General features: G+C 36.6%; 1 protein-coding gene across 1 annotated transcript in view; it reads right to left on the bottom strand.

Moving 5' to 3' along the window:
* PID1 (phosphotyrosine interaction domain containing 1) overlaps positions 1 to 17,066 on the bottom strand; it is a 287,174-nt gene that overhangs the window by 228,448 nt on the left and 41,660 nt on the right. The gene's annotated exons all lie outside the window — the stretch shown is intronic.

Genomic DNA, 17,066 nt, shown 5'->3' with positions numbered 1-17,066 from the left:
ATGAGCTTTAAACTATGAATGCATTACACAAGTACACTGAACCACGGTTACCAACAGGATTGGCAAATAGTTTTGGCCTGTGATAAAAGAATTTGAGGATTCCCAAATATAGGACTAGAAGTCCAGATGCAAATTATATGAGAATACATGGATTTCCCTCTATAATCGAATTTTCTCTAAAGTCCACTGAAGATTTCCCTAAAGTCAATGATAACATACTCTTCAAAGAAAAATAAGATAAGGCTATCATTACATATTTCCCTTGTCATCAATTAGCCCCTTTGTTGTCTTTTTTTTTTAAGAACCACTCATCTAGGATCCTAAACCTCCCTAATATCAGTCTATACAGCTCAACCCAGATGATCAGATATCTCCTGCCTTTATTTGCCCTTAGTTTCCTTTATAATTCAGATAATTAAAGATATATATATGTGTATATACACACCTATATATATTCTCCCAATTACATTTTTTAAACAACTTTTTAAACATTTCTGTTTTTTTTAATTCTGAGTTCCAAATTCTATCCTTCCCTCCCTTCCCCTTCTCTGAGACAGTCAGCAGTCTTCTATAGGTTATACTACCTCCTACTTTCTTATTTGACCTCCACATAGTCTCTATGAGATCCTGACTAATTTTTCTTTATACAACTATATGAAGGATCCATGATTTTGTCAACATGAAGGATTTGTGGATTAGAAAACTCCTACCAGACTAGATTATAATTGATCTGTGACTTGGGACACAGATCTAGTTCCCAAAGATTCTATGCAAGGTATAAAGGTATTAGATGACTTGATCAGTGTCAAATAGCTACTGTCAGGGTTTGAACCCAGGACTTTTCAGATCCTAAGTCCAGCTCTCTCCATCATTATGCCTTAGTCTTTCTTTTCTTTAGTTAGTTCCAAACAACCAAACTGAATATTGAATCAGCAGAGCTTAGGATTCCACATCTTTAGGGAAAATGAAACCCATCCATCCTCAGAGTAAGTCCCAGTCAGGATGAAGACAAGAACGTTATACCCAAGAATAAATGCATTTTCTTACAAATCCTTTATCTCAGCTTTTTCAAGAAAGGAAAGGGAGAGACAGAGACAAAGAGACAAAGACAGAAACACAGAGTCACAGAGAGTGAAAGATACAGAGAGCAAGAGAAAATATTTCTCCATACATGGGCCAATCAACAAGGCTGTTAATAGAACTATATAACTCTTAGGTTCCATCTATATCTGTCATTTCCCTCCTTTCTAAAAAGAGAAGGTAGGAGTGTCAAACCATCAAGATCCAAATTCTTTCTCCTCCATTCTCTCAGCTTTATGTGATCAATATTCATCATCACATAGTTAGGGCTTTAAAAACTTCTAACAACTAAAACTGGAATGGGCTATCTCAATAGATATTGAAGTTCTCATCTCTGAAGGTCTTTAAATTGTGGCTGGATAACTGTTCCTAAATGATGTTATAGAATAAATTAATGCTTCATGTTCTATATGGACCACACAACCAATGATTTCCCCAAACTTTTCCTATATTGTACCATTCCAAAATTCTATAAAGCCTAGAGAAGCCACAGCTATAACCATAATTTAAAATCATACTGGTTTTTTTTTATTTCCTTCTCATAAAGAATCATGTCAGGCTTCAAATAACAAATAAAGGAACTAAAATTTGTTCTCTGAAAATACAGCCTGTGTAAAATTAAATCAACTAGATCTCACAGCTCAAAGGTCTCTTAAGATTTCAGGCTCCTGTGGAAGGGGATGTTTTGTAGTCTCATTTGCGTTTTATTTAACTAACTCACTGGAGTAGCCTCTTAAGGAACACAGCTCATTTTCATTCCAAATCCAAAGGGAGAGCTGTCAGCCCTCTGGGATCACTCCAGCAGACTTCATACCAGACACATTTTTTTTAAAAGAAGCAGAGGGAAAGTTTTGGAGCATTCAATCAAACAGCCTAGTCCTGGGTTAGCCCCAAATTTAGTTTCTTTTATGCTGTTTGACGCTACTTTTTAAATGTGAAAGCTGGCCTATTTGGGCTTTGTTTTGGTTGGTTGCTTTTAATTAATGTTAGTGCTTTTCTGGCTAGAAGACAGCAACGAGAAGAAATACGGTCAGATATGCTCCATCTTTGGGCTCTTGTGGGTACTGAACTATACTGTGTCAAATATGTTTGCCATCCTTGATGCCAGTTTCTTCACCTGTGAAACAGGATTAGAGAGTAACAATATTTGCAAAGAGAGAAGAAAATAGGGAATTGATGAGGACAGTGGCAAAAGATAGGGCAGAGGGCAAGAGTCCAAGAAATGCTCACAAACTTCTATGTGGAAGGGGGTCAGAAATAGACCTCCTAATAACTCATTAAATATCCTGTAGTTTTAAAATGATGCTAAACCTCTGAGAATCCATCAAGAATATTTCCAGGTAAACCAAAAGAGGTAATCACATGGTTAATGTCATTTCCAGAAAATGCAGCTCACTCCTCCAAGAGCTTCCAGCCTAAGCTTTTCCTGATAAAATTTTTCATCTCTGCATAGATGGGACAAATCGATTGTGTAAACAAGATTCGTGTCAGAGCCAGGGTTTAGACAGCAAGGGAATAAAACAGTTCAGGGCTGAGCCCAGGGCAGACCAGCAGAAACCTGGCTACAGATGAACAAGGGGCCACAGCCAAGAGGTCAGCGATTGTTGGAAGGGCACAGGATAGGAACTAGGCCGGTGATGTCATGAGGAAACTCCCTGACTTCAGGGCAAACCAGCATTTTCTGCCACTTGCAATCCTAGAGCCTTGAGTAGAATACTAAAAGGCTAAGTATTACCCAAGCAGAATGGGTCAGAGACATCAGTTGAACCCAAGTCTACTTGTCTATGAAGCTAGCTCTCTATTGACTGTACCATGCTGCTTCTAGAAGGGTATGGGAGTATCATAAAGACTAGATTGGCAAGGGAGACCGAGGAATGGAAGTAATTGCTCTCCAAAGTTATCTGCCATCTTTTATTTACCAAATCTGAAGGTCTCTTCTCGATCCTTAACCTCCTTTGCTGACTTATCTGCTGCATTTGACATTGTTAAACAACCTTTGTTACTGGATATTAACAGAGAATTTCCCCTCTGTTAATAATTTACTATTTATCTGCTATATAACTTATTTTGGATATAATTGTTCCATATTGCTTTTCCTATTAGATAGTAGGGCCCTTGAGGGCAGGAACTTATTTTTTGCCTTCTGTTATATCCTCAGCACTTACTACAGGGCCTAGCAACATAGTAGGCTCTTAATAAATGTTAGCTGGTTAGCTAGCTGATACTCTGTTCTCTCTAGTTTTTAGTGGCACTATTCATTCCCAGTTTTCATCCAATCTGTCTGACTTCTCTTTCTCCATCTATAATAGGAATGGGGAATCTTTGTTTTCTGGCACGAGTTATTGTGATATTTATAACATCATTTATGGGCCATACAAAATTATTAATTATCAATCATAATAATCAACTATCAACTTATAGAACTCAAATAGCAGAAGTTTGTTGTCCCTAGTTTTCAGCTCATCATCACCTGTTTGGCAGGACCAAACCAAATAATTTCACTGGAACCTTATATAGTCTGTAGGCTGGACTTTCCCCATCCCTGCTAATTCATAATAATCATCAGATTATTCTCCTTTCTTGCTGTTGTTCCTTGAAACTACCAACTTTCTTCTCTCTATACTATCTCTTGGTAACTTCATCCACTTTCAAAGATCTAATTATCATCTCTGAGCTAATGATTCCCAAATCTATATATCCAGCCTCTGTCTTTCCTCTGATCTTTAATCCCACGTCACTAATTGCCCATTGAACATTTAAAACTGTTCTAGTTGAGGATGGCAATCTATGAAAAGTCTCTGACTTTATAAAATAAACTGTATAATACTAATGTAAAATAGAATTCTTGTCTATTCTTGTCTCCCTCACTATCTTTTATTCAAATAAAAAGAAAATAAATGTAAAAAATACAAAATAAAATGAAACTAACCATCCCAAAGGCACTGAAAACAGAAAATGTCCAAAATAGAATTCATTATCTCTATTCTCCTTGCCCTCTCTAAAATTCTTCCCTTATTATATTTTATTTGTATATACCTGTCTGAGAGCTATAATCCCTCCTTAAGATGGCCAAGGTCTTTCCCACTGCTTTGGGGACCATGATCAGTCATCCTGATTTATATCATGCCCAAATGACTCTGAAGGAGAGAGTATGGCTGATGACCTTGTACATGTCTGCCTCAAGTAAATAATTCATTTGCAAATTAAGACAGCACCTTCTTGAAGTCATCCTTCTTTCTTGAGAACAAAGGATGAAAAACAACAACTATCTCTGTAAGCATATAGACTTATTACTTCCTACTGACTGCCCACCATACCCAATCTATTAAATCTTTTCAGGTACTCCCTCCACAGCATCTCTCTCCTAGAATGGTCTCCTTCACATTTGCAACTGAGTAATCCAGATCCTCAGTACTTCTCCCCAGATCTACTGCAATGGTCTTCCAACTGGCCTGTTTCCCTCATCTCTGATTTCTCAAATCTATCTTCCTTGCAAGTTGACACAGTGGTATTCCCAAACTAGAGAGTTGACCGTGTTACTCCCCTTCTCAATAAACATCCATGCTTCCCTATTACTTCTAGAATCAGGTATTCACTCCTCTGCTTGGCACTCCATTCTTTACAACTTGTTCCTGACCTAGCTCTTCAGCCTGACTACACATTACTTCCCTCCCCATATGGTTCAGTCATGCTAGAATAACTTCTTGCTCTTCCTCACATGTGACACTCCATCTGCCCTTTCTATATCTTTGCAGGATTTCCTCTTGGCCAGGAATGTACTGCCTCTTTCCTTTGCTTTTTAGGATCCTTAACTTTCTTCAAAGCTCATCTCAAATGCCTTCTACCTAAGGCTGTTCTCCATATTTTCTACTACTGCTTTTCCCTCGGAATTTCCTATATTGAGAGAGCAAAGGATAATTTACCTATTAGATCTTTGGAGAAGGGAGGAATTTGTGACCAAAGAACTGAAAACATTATGAAATGCGCAACAGGAAATTTTGATTACATTAAATTAAAAAAAGGTTTGCACAAACAAAACTAACTACAGAAACAAAACTAAAAGGGAAATACAAAGCTAGGGGGAGGAGGAGGAATTTATAGCCAGTGTTTCTAATAAAGGTCTCATTTCTAAAATATATAAAGAACTGTGTCAAATTTATAAAAATATAAGTCATTCCCCAATTGATAAATGGTCAAAGGATACAGACAGGCAATTTTCAGATAATGAAATATAATCATATGAAAAATACTCTAAATCATTTTTGATTAGAGAAATGCAAACTAAAATAACTTTGAGGTATCACCTCACACCAGTCAGGTTGGCTAAGATGACAGGAAAGATGCTGATAAATGTTGGAGGGATGTGGGAAAACTGGGACACTGATGCATTGTTGGTGGAGTTGTGAAATGATCCAACCATTTTGAAGAGCAATTTGGAACTATTTACAAAGAGCTATAAAACTATGCATATCCTTTGATGCAGCAGTGCCAATACTGGGTATCCCAAGAAAATCATAAAGGAGGAGAATGGACACACATGAGCAAAAAATGTTTGTAGCAGCTCTTTTTATGGAAACAAAGGATTGGAAAATGAGTAGACGCCCATCAATTGGGGAACAGTTGAATAAATTGTGATATATGAAGGTAATGGTATATTATTGTTCTACAAAAAATGATGAACAAGCTGATTTTAGAAAAGCCTGGAAAGATTTGCATGAACTGATGCTGTAGAAAAAGAATACATTGTACACAGTAATAGCAAATATATGCAATGATCAACTACGAAAGACTTTGTTCTTCTCAATGGTTCAGTAATTCAAGGTAACACCAATAACCTTTGGATAGAAATCATCTTCATCCAGGAAAAAAACTATAGAGATTGAATGTAAATCAACACATGCTATGCTCACTTCTTTTTTTCTGTTTTTTTTCCTCTCCTATGATTTTTTTTTCTTTTTGTTCTGATTTTCCCACACCCAGTGTAAGTCATAAAGATATATGTATTTTTAAAAATGAATCCAAAAAACAAACAAATTTCCTGTATTCATTGGTGTATATATATTAACACATTCTAGTTTTGTGTACACTTCAAGCAATTAGCAAGTGCCTACTTACAGCAGGTATAGGAGATATAAGACAAAGTTCTTTCCCTCAGTGAACCTACATTCAAACAGGGGAGATAAAAGGTACAACTACAAATAGGTGATAAAGGAGTAAGACAGCAAGGGGATGAGGGAAAAAAGAAAAGATGAGAATTGTTCTTCCTTGAGACTAATAGAATCATAGCTTAAAGCTCAATGGATCAGAACTTAAAGCTCTGAAACCATCTAATCTAACTTTCTCATTTTAAGGCTGAGTAAATGAAGTATGGGACAGATAGATGACACAATACCTAGTGTAAGCTCTTTTGCACCTGGTGTGGAAGGCAGTTGATTGAGAGCTTTCTCCCAAAAGTACACCCCCAAAGAGTCCTCTCTTGCTGTCATATAGCAAGCAAATGAAATAGCAGCAAATGAAATCTCTGTCATTTTCCCTGAAGCTAATTCTAAGTCTGACCTATTTGCATCTTTCCCATTCCCCTCTGTTCCCTTTTCTACTCAGCTCTGCTGGACCATCTTCATTTTTTCCTCATTCTTCCATCTGTATTTACCTTCCCTCAAAAAAGTGACAGAAAGCTGGCAACAGCACTCTGGGACCAAGATTCAGAAGTCTGGAAAGAGCATCCTTTCTGGCCACCACAGCAATCCAAGATTTCCCCAAGGCAGGTTAAATTATTCTAATGGTACAATGGCAATAAGCAGGAATTGGGGCATTGTCAGGTTTGCAAAGTATTTTTTATACACTGTGGACAGCCCAGTGTATAGAGGGCTGGGCCTGGAGTCAGACCTGTTAAGCTTAAAAAGGCCAAAGTCTCCCATCTCATCCAGAGCCATCTCCAGTTGTCTTGATCTGTATCGGGTCCCTGGACTCAGATGATTCTGGAGGGGAAAGTGAAGCAGGTGATCCTGCACACCCTCCCTCACTTAAATTCAATTCACTTGTACGTCATGGCAATACCTCCCTGATGTTACAGTTCTCTTCAAGAACAAAGGACAAATGACAGCCACCAAAATAATATTTACATGTTGTTTCCTTCATTGCAATGTAAGCTCCTTAGGGAAGAGGAGGGACGATTTCACCTTCATCCTTGTATACTAAATACCTAGGACATTGCTTGCTGCTTACTTACCTGGTCAGGTAAGTAAATCAGGAGGCAGAGGAGGGGAAGAATCTAAGTCTGTGATCTCATCATTGTAGGAAACTTTTAGCATGGAGATCATCTTCAGCAATACTGTCTATAACTAAGTATTAAAATAGTGTCCTGAAGTTCTAGGAAATTTAGTGATTTATATACATAGTTATGCAGCTAGAACCATCAAAGTTGGACTAGAACCAAGTATTCTTCAATCCCACCTCTTGAAATAAGTAATATTGGCATTATTTTCCAAATGAGAATAAGGAGGTTTAAAAAGGTTAGACAGCTTTATAGCACTCACACAGCCAAGAGGTGTCAGAGGTCAGATTCATTCTTCCTTATCGGACTCTCAAGTCATTAAGCTTGATGAAATATTCACACACCCAACATAATCCTCCAACATTTATCTCAGTGGTTCCTGCTGCTATTCTATGTTCCCTCAAATCCCAGCCACTCCCTCCCCCCAATCCACCAAAACTTTTCCAAAGACCACAAGACCTTCACAAAAGGGTTCAATGAGTACCCACAATCCACTTCAACTGGAATGACATTATAGTTGTATACTTGACCACTTTGGTCTAGTTCAAAAATGGAAAAGTTGCCCCTCACCAACAATAATAGTTTAATTGGTGATTCTAAAATGACATCTGATTTTCCCTATGAGAAGTTTTATTTTTCTTAATCTGGCTTCCCCAGTACTAATTCTGTGACCAAAAAGCACCAAGCGATAGGAATGGGAATAATCTCTGGGCACTTTAACTTATTGTGATTCTTATCTCCTGAAAAAAAAAAAAAAGTTTAATATGAGATGACAACTCTCTAAATCCCCATGACCCCACCCAGGGATTCTGGGTCACTTAGTCCTTCATTAAGGTTCCCATCATTCTCTCAGATCAGTCTTCAGAAGCCTGACAGAGCACAGCTTAGAGAAAAGTTTCTTAATGCCTGAATGTTTATCAACACCCGAAGGACAGAAGAAAAACTGGGCCAGGGAGGAATAGTGAGTAATGAATATTTCCCTGATCAGCTCTATTAAATCTTCTTCATTACCCTTGCCAAAAACAAAATGAAAAGAGAAAATCCACAAGTACAGAGCATAGGCTGGGGACCATTACGTAGGGGGTAAAAAAGGCTTTGGGGGAAATAGGGGTGCCTTCCATAATTACAAGATATATTTGCATTTATTCAACAAGACAGTAAATTATTAGAATTCCAATCCTGAATGATCATGCTGCTTCATTATCCCTGTATATAACTACAAATGAGTTTTGAAAAGATTGTTTAAAAATATTTGAATGATCTTGGGGAGGAAATCACTTTCTTATATTATGCCTATTTACTTATAAATTTTCTTCATTTTAAGTGACAATCTCCAGGCAAGAATTTATGTTTCAAAAGTTTATGACAGATATACTTTTGCCTCTTGGGGCAATTTTCTCTTGGAAAATAGATTTTGGGTTGCTTGTTTCTAAAAGAAAATATAATTAAAATTTTAAATCACACATCCCTATTGAAGGTTCATAATCACCTGCAGGATATTTTATGTGATTATTGTAGATGTGATCTCTTCCTATCTTACATATTAAAAATCTTCATTTTTCATAAATAATAGGAAATTACCCCCAGAAATAATCCCACTCAAAATGTGTATGGTATATTGAAATGCAATTATTGTACATGTGATCCCTTCCTATTTTGCATATTATAAATCTTCATTTTTATTAATAATAGGAAATGACGCTCAGAAATAATCATACTCGAAATGTGTATAGTATATTGAAATGAACTGGTTCATTTTATTGAACTTGTTCAACTGGGAGCTAAAAAATTTCAAACAAAAAATATTGTCTATTGGAGTCCATCTGACTATCCAGAGACAGTCAGGCATGGCATAAGTAATTGTAATAAGCTAATATTTATATAGCTCATTAATGTTTACAAAGCACATCAGAGTCAAAAGATCAGAGTTCAAATTCTGATTCTATTATTTCCTATTTCAGGAAAGTCCCTTCCATTTTTCTCAATTACCATATCTATAAAAGGAGATATTTTGGTGAGATAACGTCTAAGATTCTCTTTTATTCTATTCCCCATAATCTGCCTTGTACAATGAAATGTTCTGGATTTATAGACTTAGAGATCCTGTGTTTAAATCTTGTCCCTCCTACTTACAATTTAACCTTGGACAAATTACTTAACCTCAAGTTCCTCATCTATAAAATGAGAGAGTTGGATTATCTACTCTATAAGACCTTTTCTAGCTCTAAATCAATGTACTTATTTAAATGGAATTTTTAAATGATTTATAATTTTATCTTGGGTAATATTCTTTCCATTGGCATAAATTTTATAATTTTATCCAAATTTAATTTAATAATGCAATTTTAATTTAACAAACATTGGTAAATTGTCATGTTTAAAACATTTTGGTGATGACCCTCTCCATAATTTATGTATTAAATTCAATAAGTACTTATATTTTAATACCTTGGGGAAAGCCTTCCTTAACACAAAAAAAAAAAAATCAAGAAAAGAAAAAAAGAAAAAAATTGTGTATCCCTTCTCAGAGGGAATGCCTGATCCTTATAGAGATGCTAGAGCTCTCCACACAGGAGTAAGGGAAATGGAGTGACTGGAAGGGAGCCCCTCATCCTTTAGGTAAGACACCAAAATTGGTTTGGTAATTGTATAGCATACTGATCCATGAGCTCCCAGAGAATTACTGAAGTCTGGGTCTTCCCTTTACCATGGAGGAGACCCCCTGTCCTTGTCACAGTTAGGTCTCAAATGCTAGAATATATCAATACCCCCAAAATTAATTAATTAATTGGCACTGCATCTGGGAGAACCGAGTGTCTCTTCTACTCTGGACTCACACAGAGACCAGGTTTAACCTTTAACTGACTTAAAAGATTAAATTTTCTTTCTCACAGGGAAATCTTGACACACACAGAGCAGGTGGGCCTTTCCCCAAAGGAACCAAGACCTTTGATGGATTAGAATTTACTCTATCATCTTTCTGGTGAGAAATCACAGCAATTGGGCTTGATGCTTGTGTAATGATTCTTGTGTTACAATTTTTCCCCACCTTCTCCCCACCCACCCACCCCCATAGCAAGTAATCCAATATACTTTAAACATGGTAAAAAATATAGTCACAAATTTTTTAAGAATACATTACAGAACTGGTGCTGATCTATCCTGAAGTGTAAATAATATTAATCAACCAAGTGATTATCTGGTGCAGGAATTCTTTTTTTTCTTACACTCCCCCTTCCTCATCCCTCTTCTGAGCCACAAGTTCATAGATTTAATACTAGAAAGGATCTTAGAAATCAAGTGTAAACCTCTCATTTTAGGGATGAAGAAACTGAGGATAATTATTGAATGTCGAAGCCAGGACCCTCCTGACTCTAAATCTCACAATCTATCAATAGATCAAACTGGCTGCCTCTGAGCTCCAAGTAGCCTGCAAAACTCCAGAGCACAGCAAGATCCAGATTAAAATGTAATCAGAATAGTAGCTAAGAATTGGAAAAGGAATGAATATCCATCAATTAGGGAATGGTTGAACAAGTTGTGGTATGAAGGTAGTGGAATATTATTGTTCTACAAAAAATGATGAACAAGCTGATTTTAGAAAGGCCTGGAAAGATTTACATAAACTGATACTGAGTGAAACAAGCAGAACCAAGAATACACTGTACACAATAACAGCAAGAATGTGCGATGATCAACTATGAAAGCTTGGTTCTTCTCAGTAGTTCAATGATCCAATAGACTTTGGTTAGAAAATGCCATCTGCATCCAGAAAAAGAACCGAGGAGACTAGACATAAATCAACACATGCTATGTTCACTTCTTTTTTCTGTTTCTTTTTCCCTCTCCCATGGTTTTTACCTTTTGCTCTGATTTTTCTCTCCCAACATGATTCATAAAGCAACATGTATTAAAATTAAATAAATGTACTACAATAGAAAACAGAAGAAAAAACATAATCAGGAAATGTTTAACAAAATAAATTAAAATACAAGACAGATGCAAACCTTTTGATCCAGCAGTATTACTACTGGACTTATATCCCAAAGAGATCTTAAAGAAAGGAAAGGGATCCACATGTGCAAAAATGTTTGTGGCACCCCACTTTGTAGTGGCTAGAAACTGGAAACTGAGTGGATGCCCATCAATTGGAGAATGGCTGAATAAATTATGGTATATGGATGTTATGGAATATTATTGTTCTGTAAGAAATGACCAACAGGATGAATACAGAAAGGCCTGGAAAGACTTACAGGAACTGATGCTGAGTGAAATGAGCAGGACCAGGAGATTATATGATGATCAATTCTGATGGACACAACTCTCTTCAACAATGAGATGAACCAAATCAGTTCCAATAGAGCAGTAATGAAGAGAGTCAGCTACACACAGAGAGAGATCCATGGGAAATGAGTGTGGAACTCAACATAGCATTTCCACCTTTCTGTTATTGTTTGCTTGAATTTTTGTTTTCCTTCTTGGGTTTTTTTTTCCTTCTTGATCTGATTTTTCTTGTGCAGCAAGATAATTGTATAAATATGTATACATATATTGGATTTAACATATTTAACAAGTATTGGACTACCTGCATCTGGGGGAGGGAGTGGGGGGAAGGAGGGGAAAAGCTGGAACAGAAAGTTTTGCAAGGGTCAGTGTTGAAAAATTACCCATGCCTATGTCTTGTAAATAAAAAGCTATAATAATAATAATAATAATAATAAATACAGATTAGATAATATTAATTTGTGGTTATCTCTATCAACATGTGGCCTGCAGAACTACAATTCCCATCCCATATGTGCATCTTTGCATGGTGATCCAAAACTCTTTGACATCCTTATTAGAAGTCATCACTTTGTTTTGAATCACCCAAGATTCCTAGGACCGGAGTAGTTTGCATCATTATTAGTGCGACCTACTGCCACACCAATTGCCCCAGGTACAGTCACCCTCACCTCCAAAATGTCCAAAGGAAATCCAACATAGCTTCATGAGCAGCAGCTCATCCCATCATGCTGCTTCCACAAAGGCCACTTGGCTCATGCAGGTGTTTGATTTCATGGCTCTGCTCAGGTGATCTGTTAAGTTTTCTTTTCCTCTCCTATTTACACATATGGTTCATATTATGATTTTTATAAGGAAATGGGGTATGCTGGGAAAAATACTGCTAAGCTTTCATTAAAAAAAGAACAATTGTACCCTAGCACAGAAATATTCCATGTTTTCTGACCTTTTTAATTCATCATTTGTGCACCATTCTCAGTAATAATGGTTTAGGCCACCCCATTCCTAGGAATCTAGAGTGATTCAAAAAAAAGTAACATCAAGGAGTTTCAGGTCAGACTCATAAAAGAATGGACATATGGGATGGGGATTGTAGCTCTGTGAGCAGCCATCACACAGAACCTGTTTGCTTCCAGAATTACAAGCCCCATTCTGATAATGAATCCCAGCACTTTGCTTGCTCCCCTCTAGGCCGTGAAGCAAAAAGACACAGGAGCTTTGCAAAGCCTAAAGCTCTTAAGAGAGTTTACCCTGTGTATTAAAATGGCTAGTCTCACGTTCCACAACTTGAACTTTGCTTGGCCCTCGCTGCAGACATACAAATTAAACTCCACTCAGCTCCAAACTTTGTTTAGCCCTTTTTCCCTGAAGAAGTTATAGATGTTCTCTTTTGTCTAAAAGTCCCTCAAGTTGTTTGTTTTTCTAGCTATATAATTTCAACATTTTTTTTACCATTTTGATCCTACTAGGATTTAATCAAGGAGAAATAAAACTTTATTGCTGCCCATGGGGTGCTCTTTGTCTTTGAAATTAGCAGGATATGAAAGTCCTCCTGAATTACTAGTGATTAAAAAGTTCATGTTAATATTAAAATGTCATATATCCTTCTTTTCAAAACACATAACTACAATTTCCGAAATGATGGATGTATATAGGTGGTTCAGCAGATAGTAGACTATAATAAGGAAGCTCCAAATTTAGATTTAGCCTTGTATATTTATAATTGCATGATCCTGGATAATTTCATTTAATCTCTGCCTCAATTTCCTTAACTGTAAAGTGAGGATAATAAAAGTACCTACCTCCCAGATTTGTTATGAGAATCAAATAAGATATACTTATAAAACTCTTTGCAAACCTTAAAATGCTATATAAATGCTGGCAATTATATCATGTTAATATGTTAATATAATATAATGATTATAGTAAAACACTATAGTATATATGGTATAGGTATCATATGATAATATTATATATAGTATAATACAGTAATGCTATATATGATATAATAATAAAATGACACTGTAAGTTTATTATAACATCATCATACAGGACATGTATGTAATGTCATAATTATGTATACATATGGAAGTAGCATGGAACAGTGCAAACAATACTAGATTTAGGTGTAAATCTCTCATTATCACTAGTGTAACCTTGGACAAATGACTTATACTTTCTGGACATCAGTTTCCTCACCTACAACAATAATAGCTATAATTTACATAGTGGTGTAAGGTGTCAAAATTCTTTACATTTATTGCCTCATAGTCTTATTTCATGAGAACTCTATGAGGTAGGTGCTACTCTTTTTTATTAAAGCTTTTTATTTTCAGAGCATATGCATGCATAATTTTTCAACATTGAGCCTTGCAAAACCTTCTGTTCCAAATTCCCCCTTCTCTTCTCCCTCCCCTAGATGTAAAGTAATCCAATATATGTTAAATCCAATATATGCATACATATTTATACAATTATCTTGCTGTACATGAAAAATCAGATCAAAAAAGGGGAAAATTTAAAAAGAAAATAATACAATTATCTTGCTGCACAAGAAAAATCAGATCAAAAAGGGAAAAAATGAGAAAGAAAATAAAATATAAGCAAACAACAACAAAAAGAGTGAAAATGCTGTGTTGTGATCTACACTCAGCTCCCACAATCCTCTTTCTAGGTGTAGATGGCTCTCTTCATCACAAGATCATTGGAACTGGCCTGAATGATCTCATTATTGAAAAGAGCCAAATCCATCAGAATTGATCTTCATATAATCTTGCTGTTGCCATGTACAATGTTCTCTTGGTTCTACTCACTTCACTTAGTATCAGTTCAAATAACTCTCTCCAGGATCTCTGAAATCATCCTGCTGATCATTTCTTATAGAACAATAATATTCCATAACATTCATACCTGGGTGCTCTTCTTATTCCTATTTTTATAGATGAAAAAACTGGGGCTGAGAAAGCTTAAATAATTTACCTAGAATTGCCACTTAAGAAGTATCTGGGACAGGATTCAAATCCAAGTATTCGTGATTTTCAACTGTGTCAATCTATCTACTGTGCTACTTAACTGCCCCAATCTTTTGATTTCTAAAATGTGACCTCCAAAGACTCCAACCATTCTCAATTTGTGATCTGGTTATCCTGTGGTCCTGTGTATGTGTGTGAAAGGCAGTATAAAATAGGAAATGTCTATCTATCCATCCTTGGAGCTAGGAAGACAAGGTTTCTGACATATACTAGCCTTGGGAAGCTGGGGAAAGTGTTTAGCCTCTCTTGAATGATAACTCCTAAAATGACCATTAAGTAAAGAGATACACTAGAGATGGGTTACTGTTGCATGTGTATCTGTGTATATATTTGTTTTTGTGTGTGTGTTATGTGTGAATGCTTACTCAATGGATCTACTAGCCACAAATCATCTTGATTCATCTTTTATATTCCACCAGGATCTAGACACGGCTTCCACATGGGCAGTGCAATGTTTACTGGCAGAGGACCACCCAGCATGGGATGCCCACATCAAAGAAGACACTATGCTCCATGAGCAAGGCAGAATTATGGTAGCTCAAAAGAAGCATGAGATGTACAGATTTAAAGATACTTTCTTCCAAATATTTATATGGACCATTTTGTGCCTAACCTGTAGTAGAGCCTTCCAAACTCATTTTGTTTTCTGATCACCCACAATTGGACACATTCGACTTTGACCCCAACGTAGAGGATGCTATTTTAGTTCTCTTTGAGCATTAAGAGCAATAACAACAATGTTTACTAAGAGGATTATCTTTAACACCTCATCATGTAAGATTGTCTTAATACAATAGTCTACTAATGCCATCTTTATACCAATCAGAATTGACTAACCACCTGTTGCAGAACAGGCTGTCTGTGAGCCATGAGCATCCATCATTGGGAGCATTCAAGTGGAGTCCCAAAGGCTGCTAGGGCAGATTTTTAGGACTAGAGGCTTCTATATAGGACAAGAGATTGGCCTAGAGATAACTTTAAAGAGTCTCGCCAACTCCAAGAATCTCTAGTTATTATGTGTGACTTATAAGACAATATTAGCTTTTAGACTATGTTACATGGTTCATCCAAGTAAACCAGATTGATGGCAGGTCAGACTTTTATTTCCTAGCACAATAAGTAGACTAAATTTTTCATATGACCTATGGGTAACTGTCTGGAAAGTTCATGCTGGAGTCTCTTCTTTTCACTGCAATATTCTAAGACTGCAATCTCTGTTAACAGATTCTTCTTCTTCCAAATGAGGTCATGCTGGGCAAGGGCTTCATACAATGTTATCAAAGCCGCATTTCTTCACATTGAATGCCTTGAGAATATTTATAAAGCACTCCCTCCCCCCCGCTTCTTTCTTGGTAGGACATCATGTCTGAACTGGAAAAATGAGATTTGCCTGCAGATTTTGGAATCAGGCATCAAATAACCTGGCTTTCCCAGAATATCCTCCTTATAAAATAACTCTGCAGAAAGCTTCTGGATCTCCAATGTAATTCCACATAAGTATTTTTCCACATCTCTCTTTAGGCATGCCAAATTTGGGGATGGAGTCTAGAACCCGAAGGACTCCATTTGCACTTAAGATAAATAAAAGACCTACTGATTCTTAGAGCAGGGATCCCCAGAGTTTGGCCAGCAGATAGTATTATACCTGATCATCTTCACTGATCACTTTGTACCTGATCATCTTCACTGATCACTTTGATAAGGGTCAGTATATTTGTTTTCTTATATGGTTCAGAAAAATGTTTCTTCCTAATAGGCGATGAAGACAGGGATGGGTTTTCCATTGAATTTTGTTATTTTGATCACATCACCTTCCCACCCCCCCCAGCCCTGCTCAAAAATCTTCAATGACCAACTACTGCAACTCAGGTAAAATACAAATTTCCCATTCTAGTATAAAGACCCTGCTATTATAGTCTGCAACGTGTCTGTCTTTACAGATTTTTCTCATACTACTTCCCTTTACAAAACTTATATTCTAGCAGACTCAAACTAGAAATTGCCTGAAGTCAATATTCCAGTTTCCCCCTCCAAGCATTCACACAAACCATTTCCCATACGTTCAATATACACCCTTCTTATTACAACCTCCCAGAAACTCAAGATCAAGAGGACCCTCTAGGAGGGATCATGAAAAAGAAGACAAGCTCTCTATCTTTGTCCTCCTTTAAAAATTCATCTCAGATACTAAATACTTCTTAAAGCTTTTCCTGATCATCCTCAGTTAGTGTTCTTCCTTTCAGTTTACCTTGTACTAAAACCTGCATGATACTACATCCCCAGTAGAACATAAGCATGAGCAAGACCTGTTCGTATTTGTTTCTGTATCTCCAATGCTTAGCACATAGTAAGAACTTATTAAATATTTGTTGACTTGAACTGTTCACCCACAAGTC

Source organism: Antechinus flavipes, chromosome 3 (genome assembly GCF_016432865.1).
Source record: "Antechinus flavipes isolate AdamAnt ecotype Samford, QLD, Australia chromosome 3, AdamAnt_v2, whole genome shotgun sequence".
Taxonomy (NCBI): domain Eukaryota; kingdom Metazoa; phylum Chordata; class Mammalia; order Dasyuromorphia; family Dasyuridae; genus Antechinus; species Antechinus flavipes.
The sequence above is the reverse complement of the archived record's forward strand: the minus strand, read 5'-3'. Positions and strand labels throughout refer to the sequence as shown.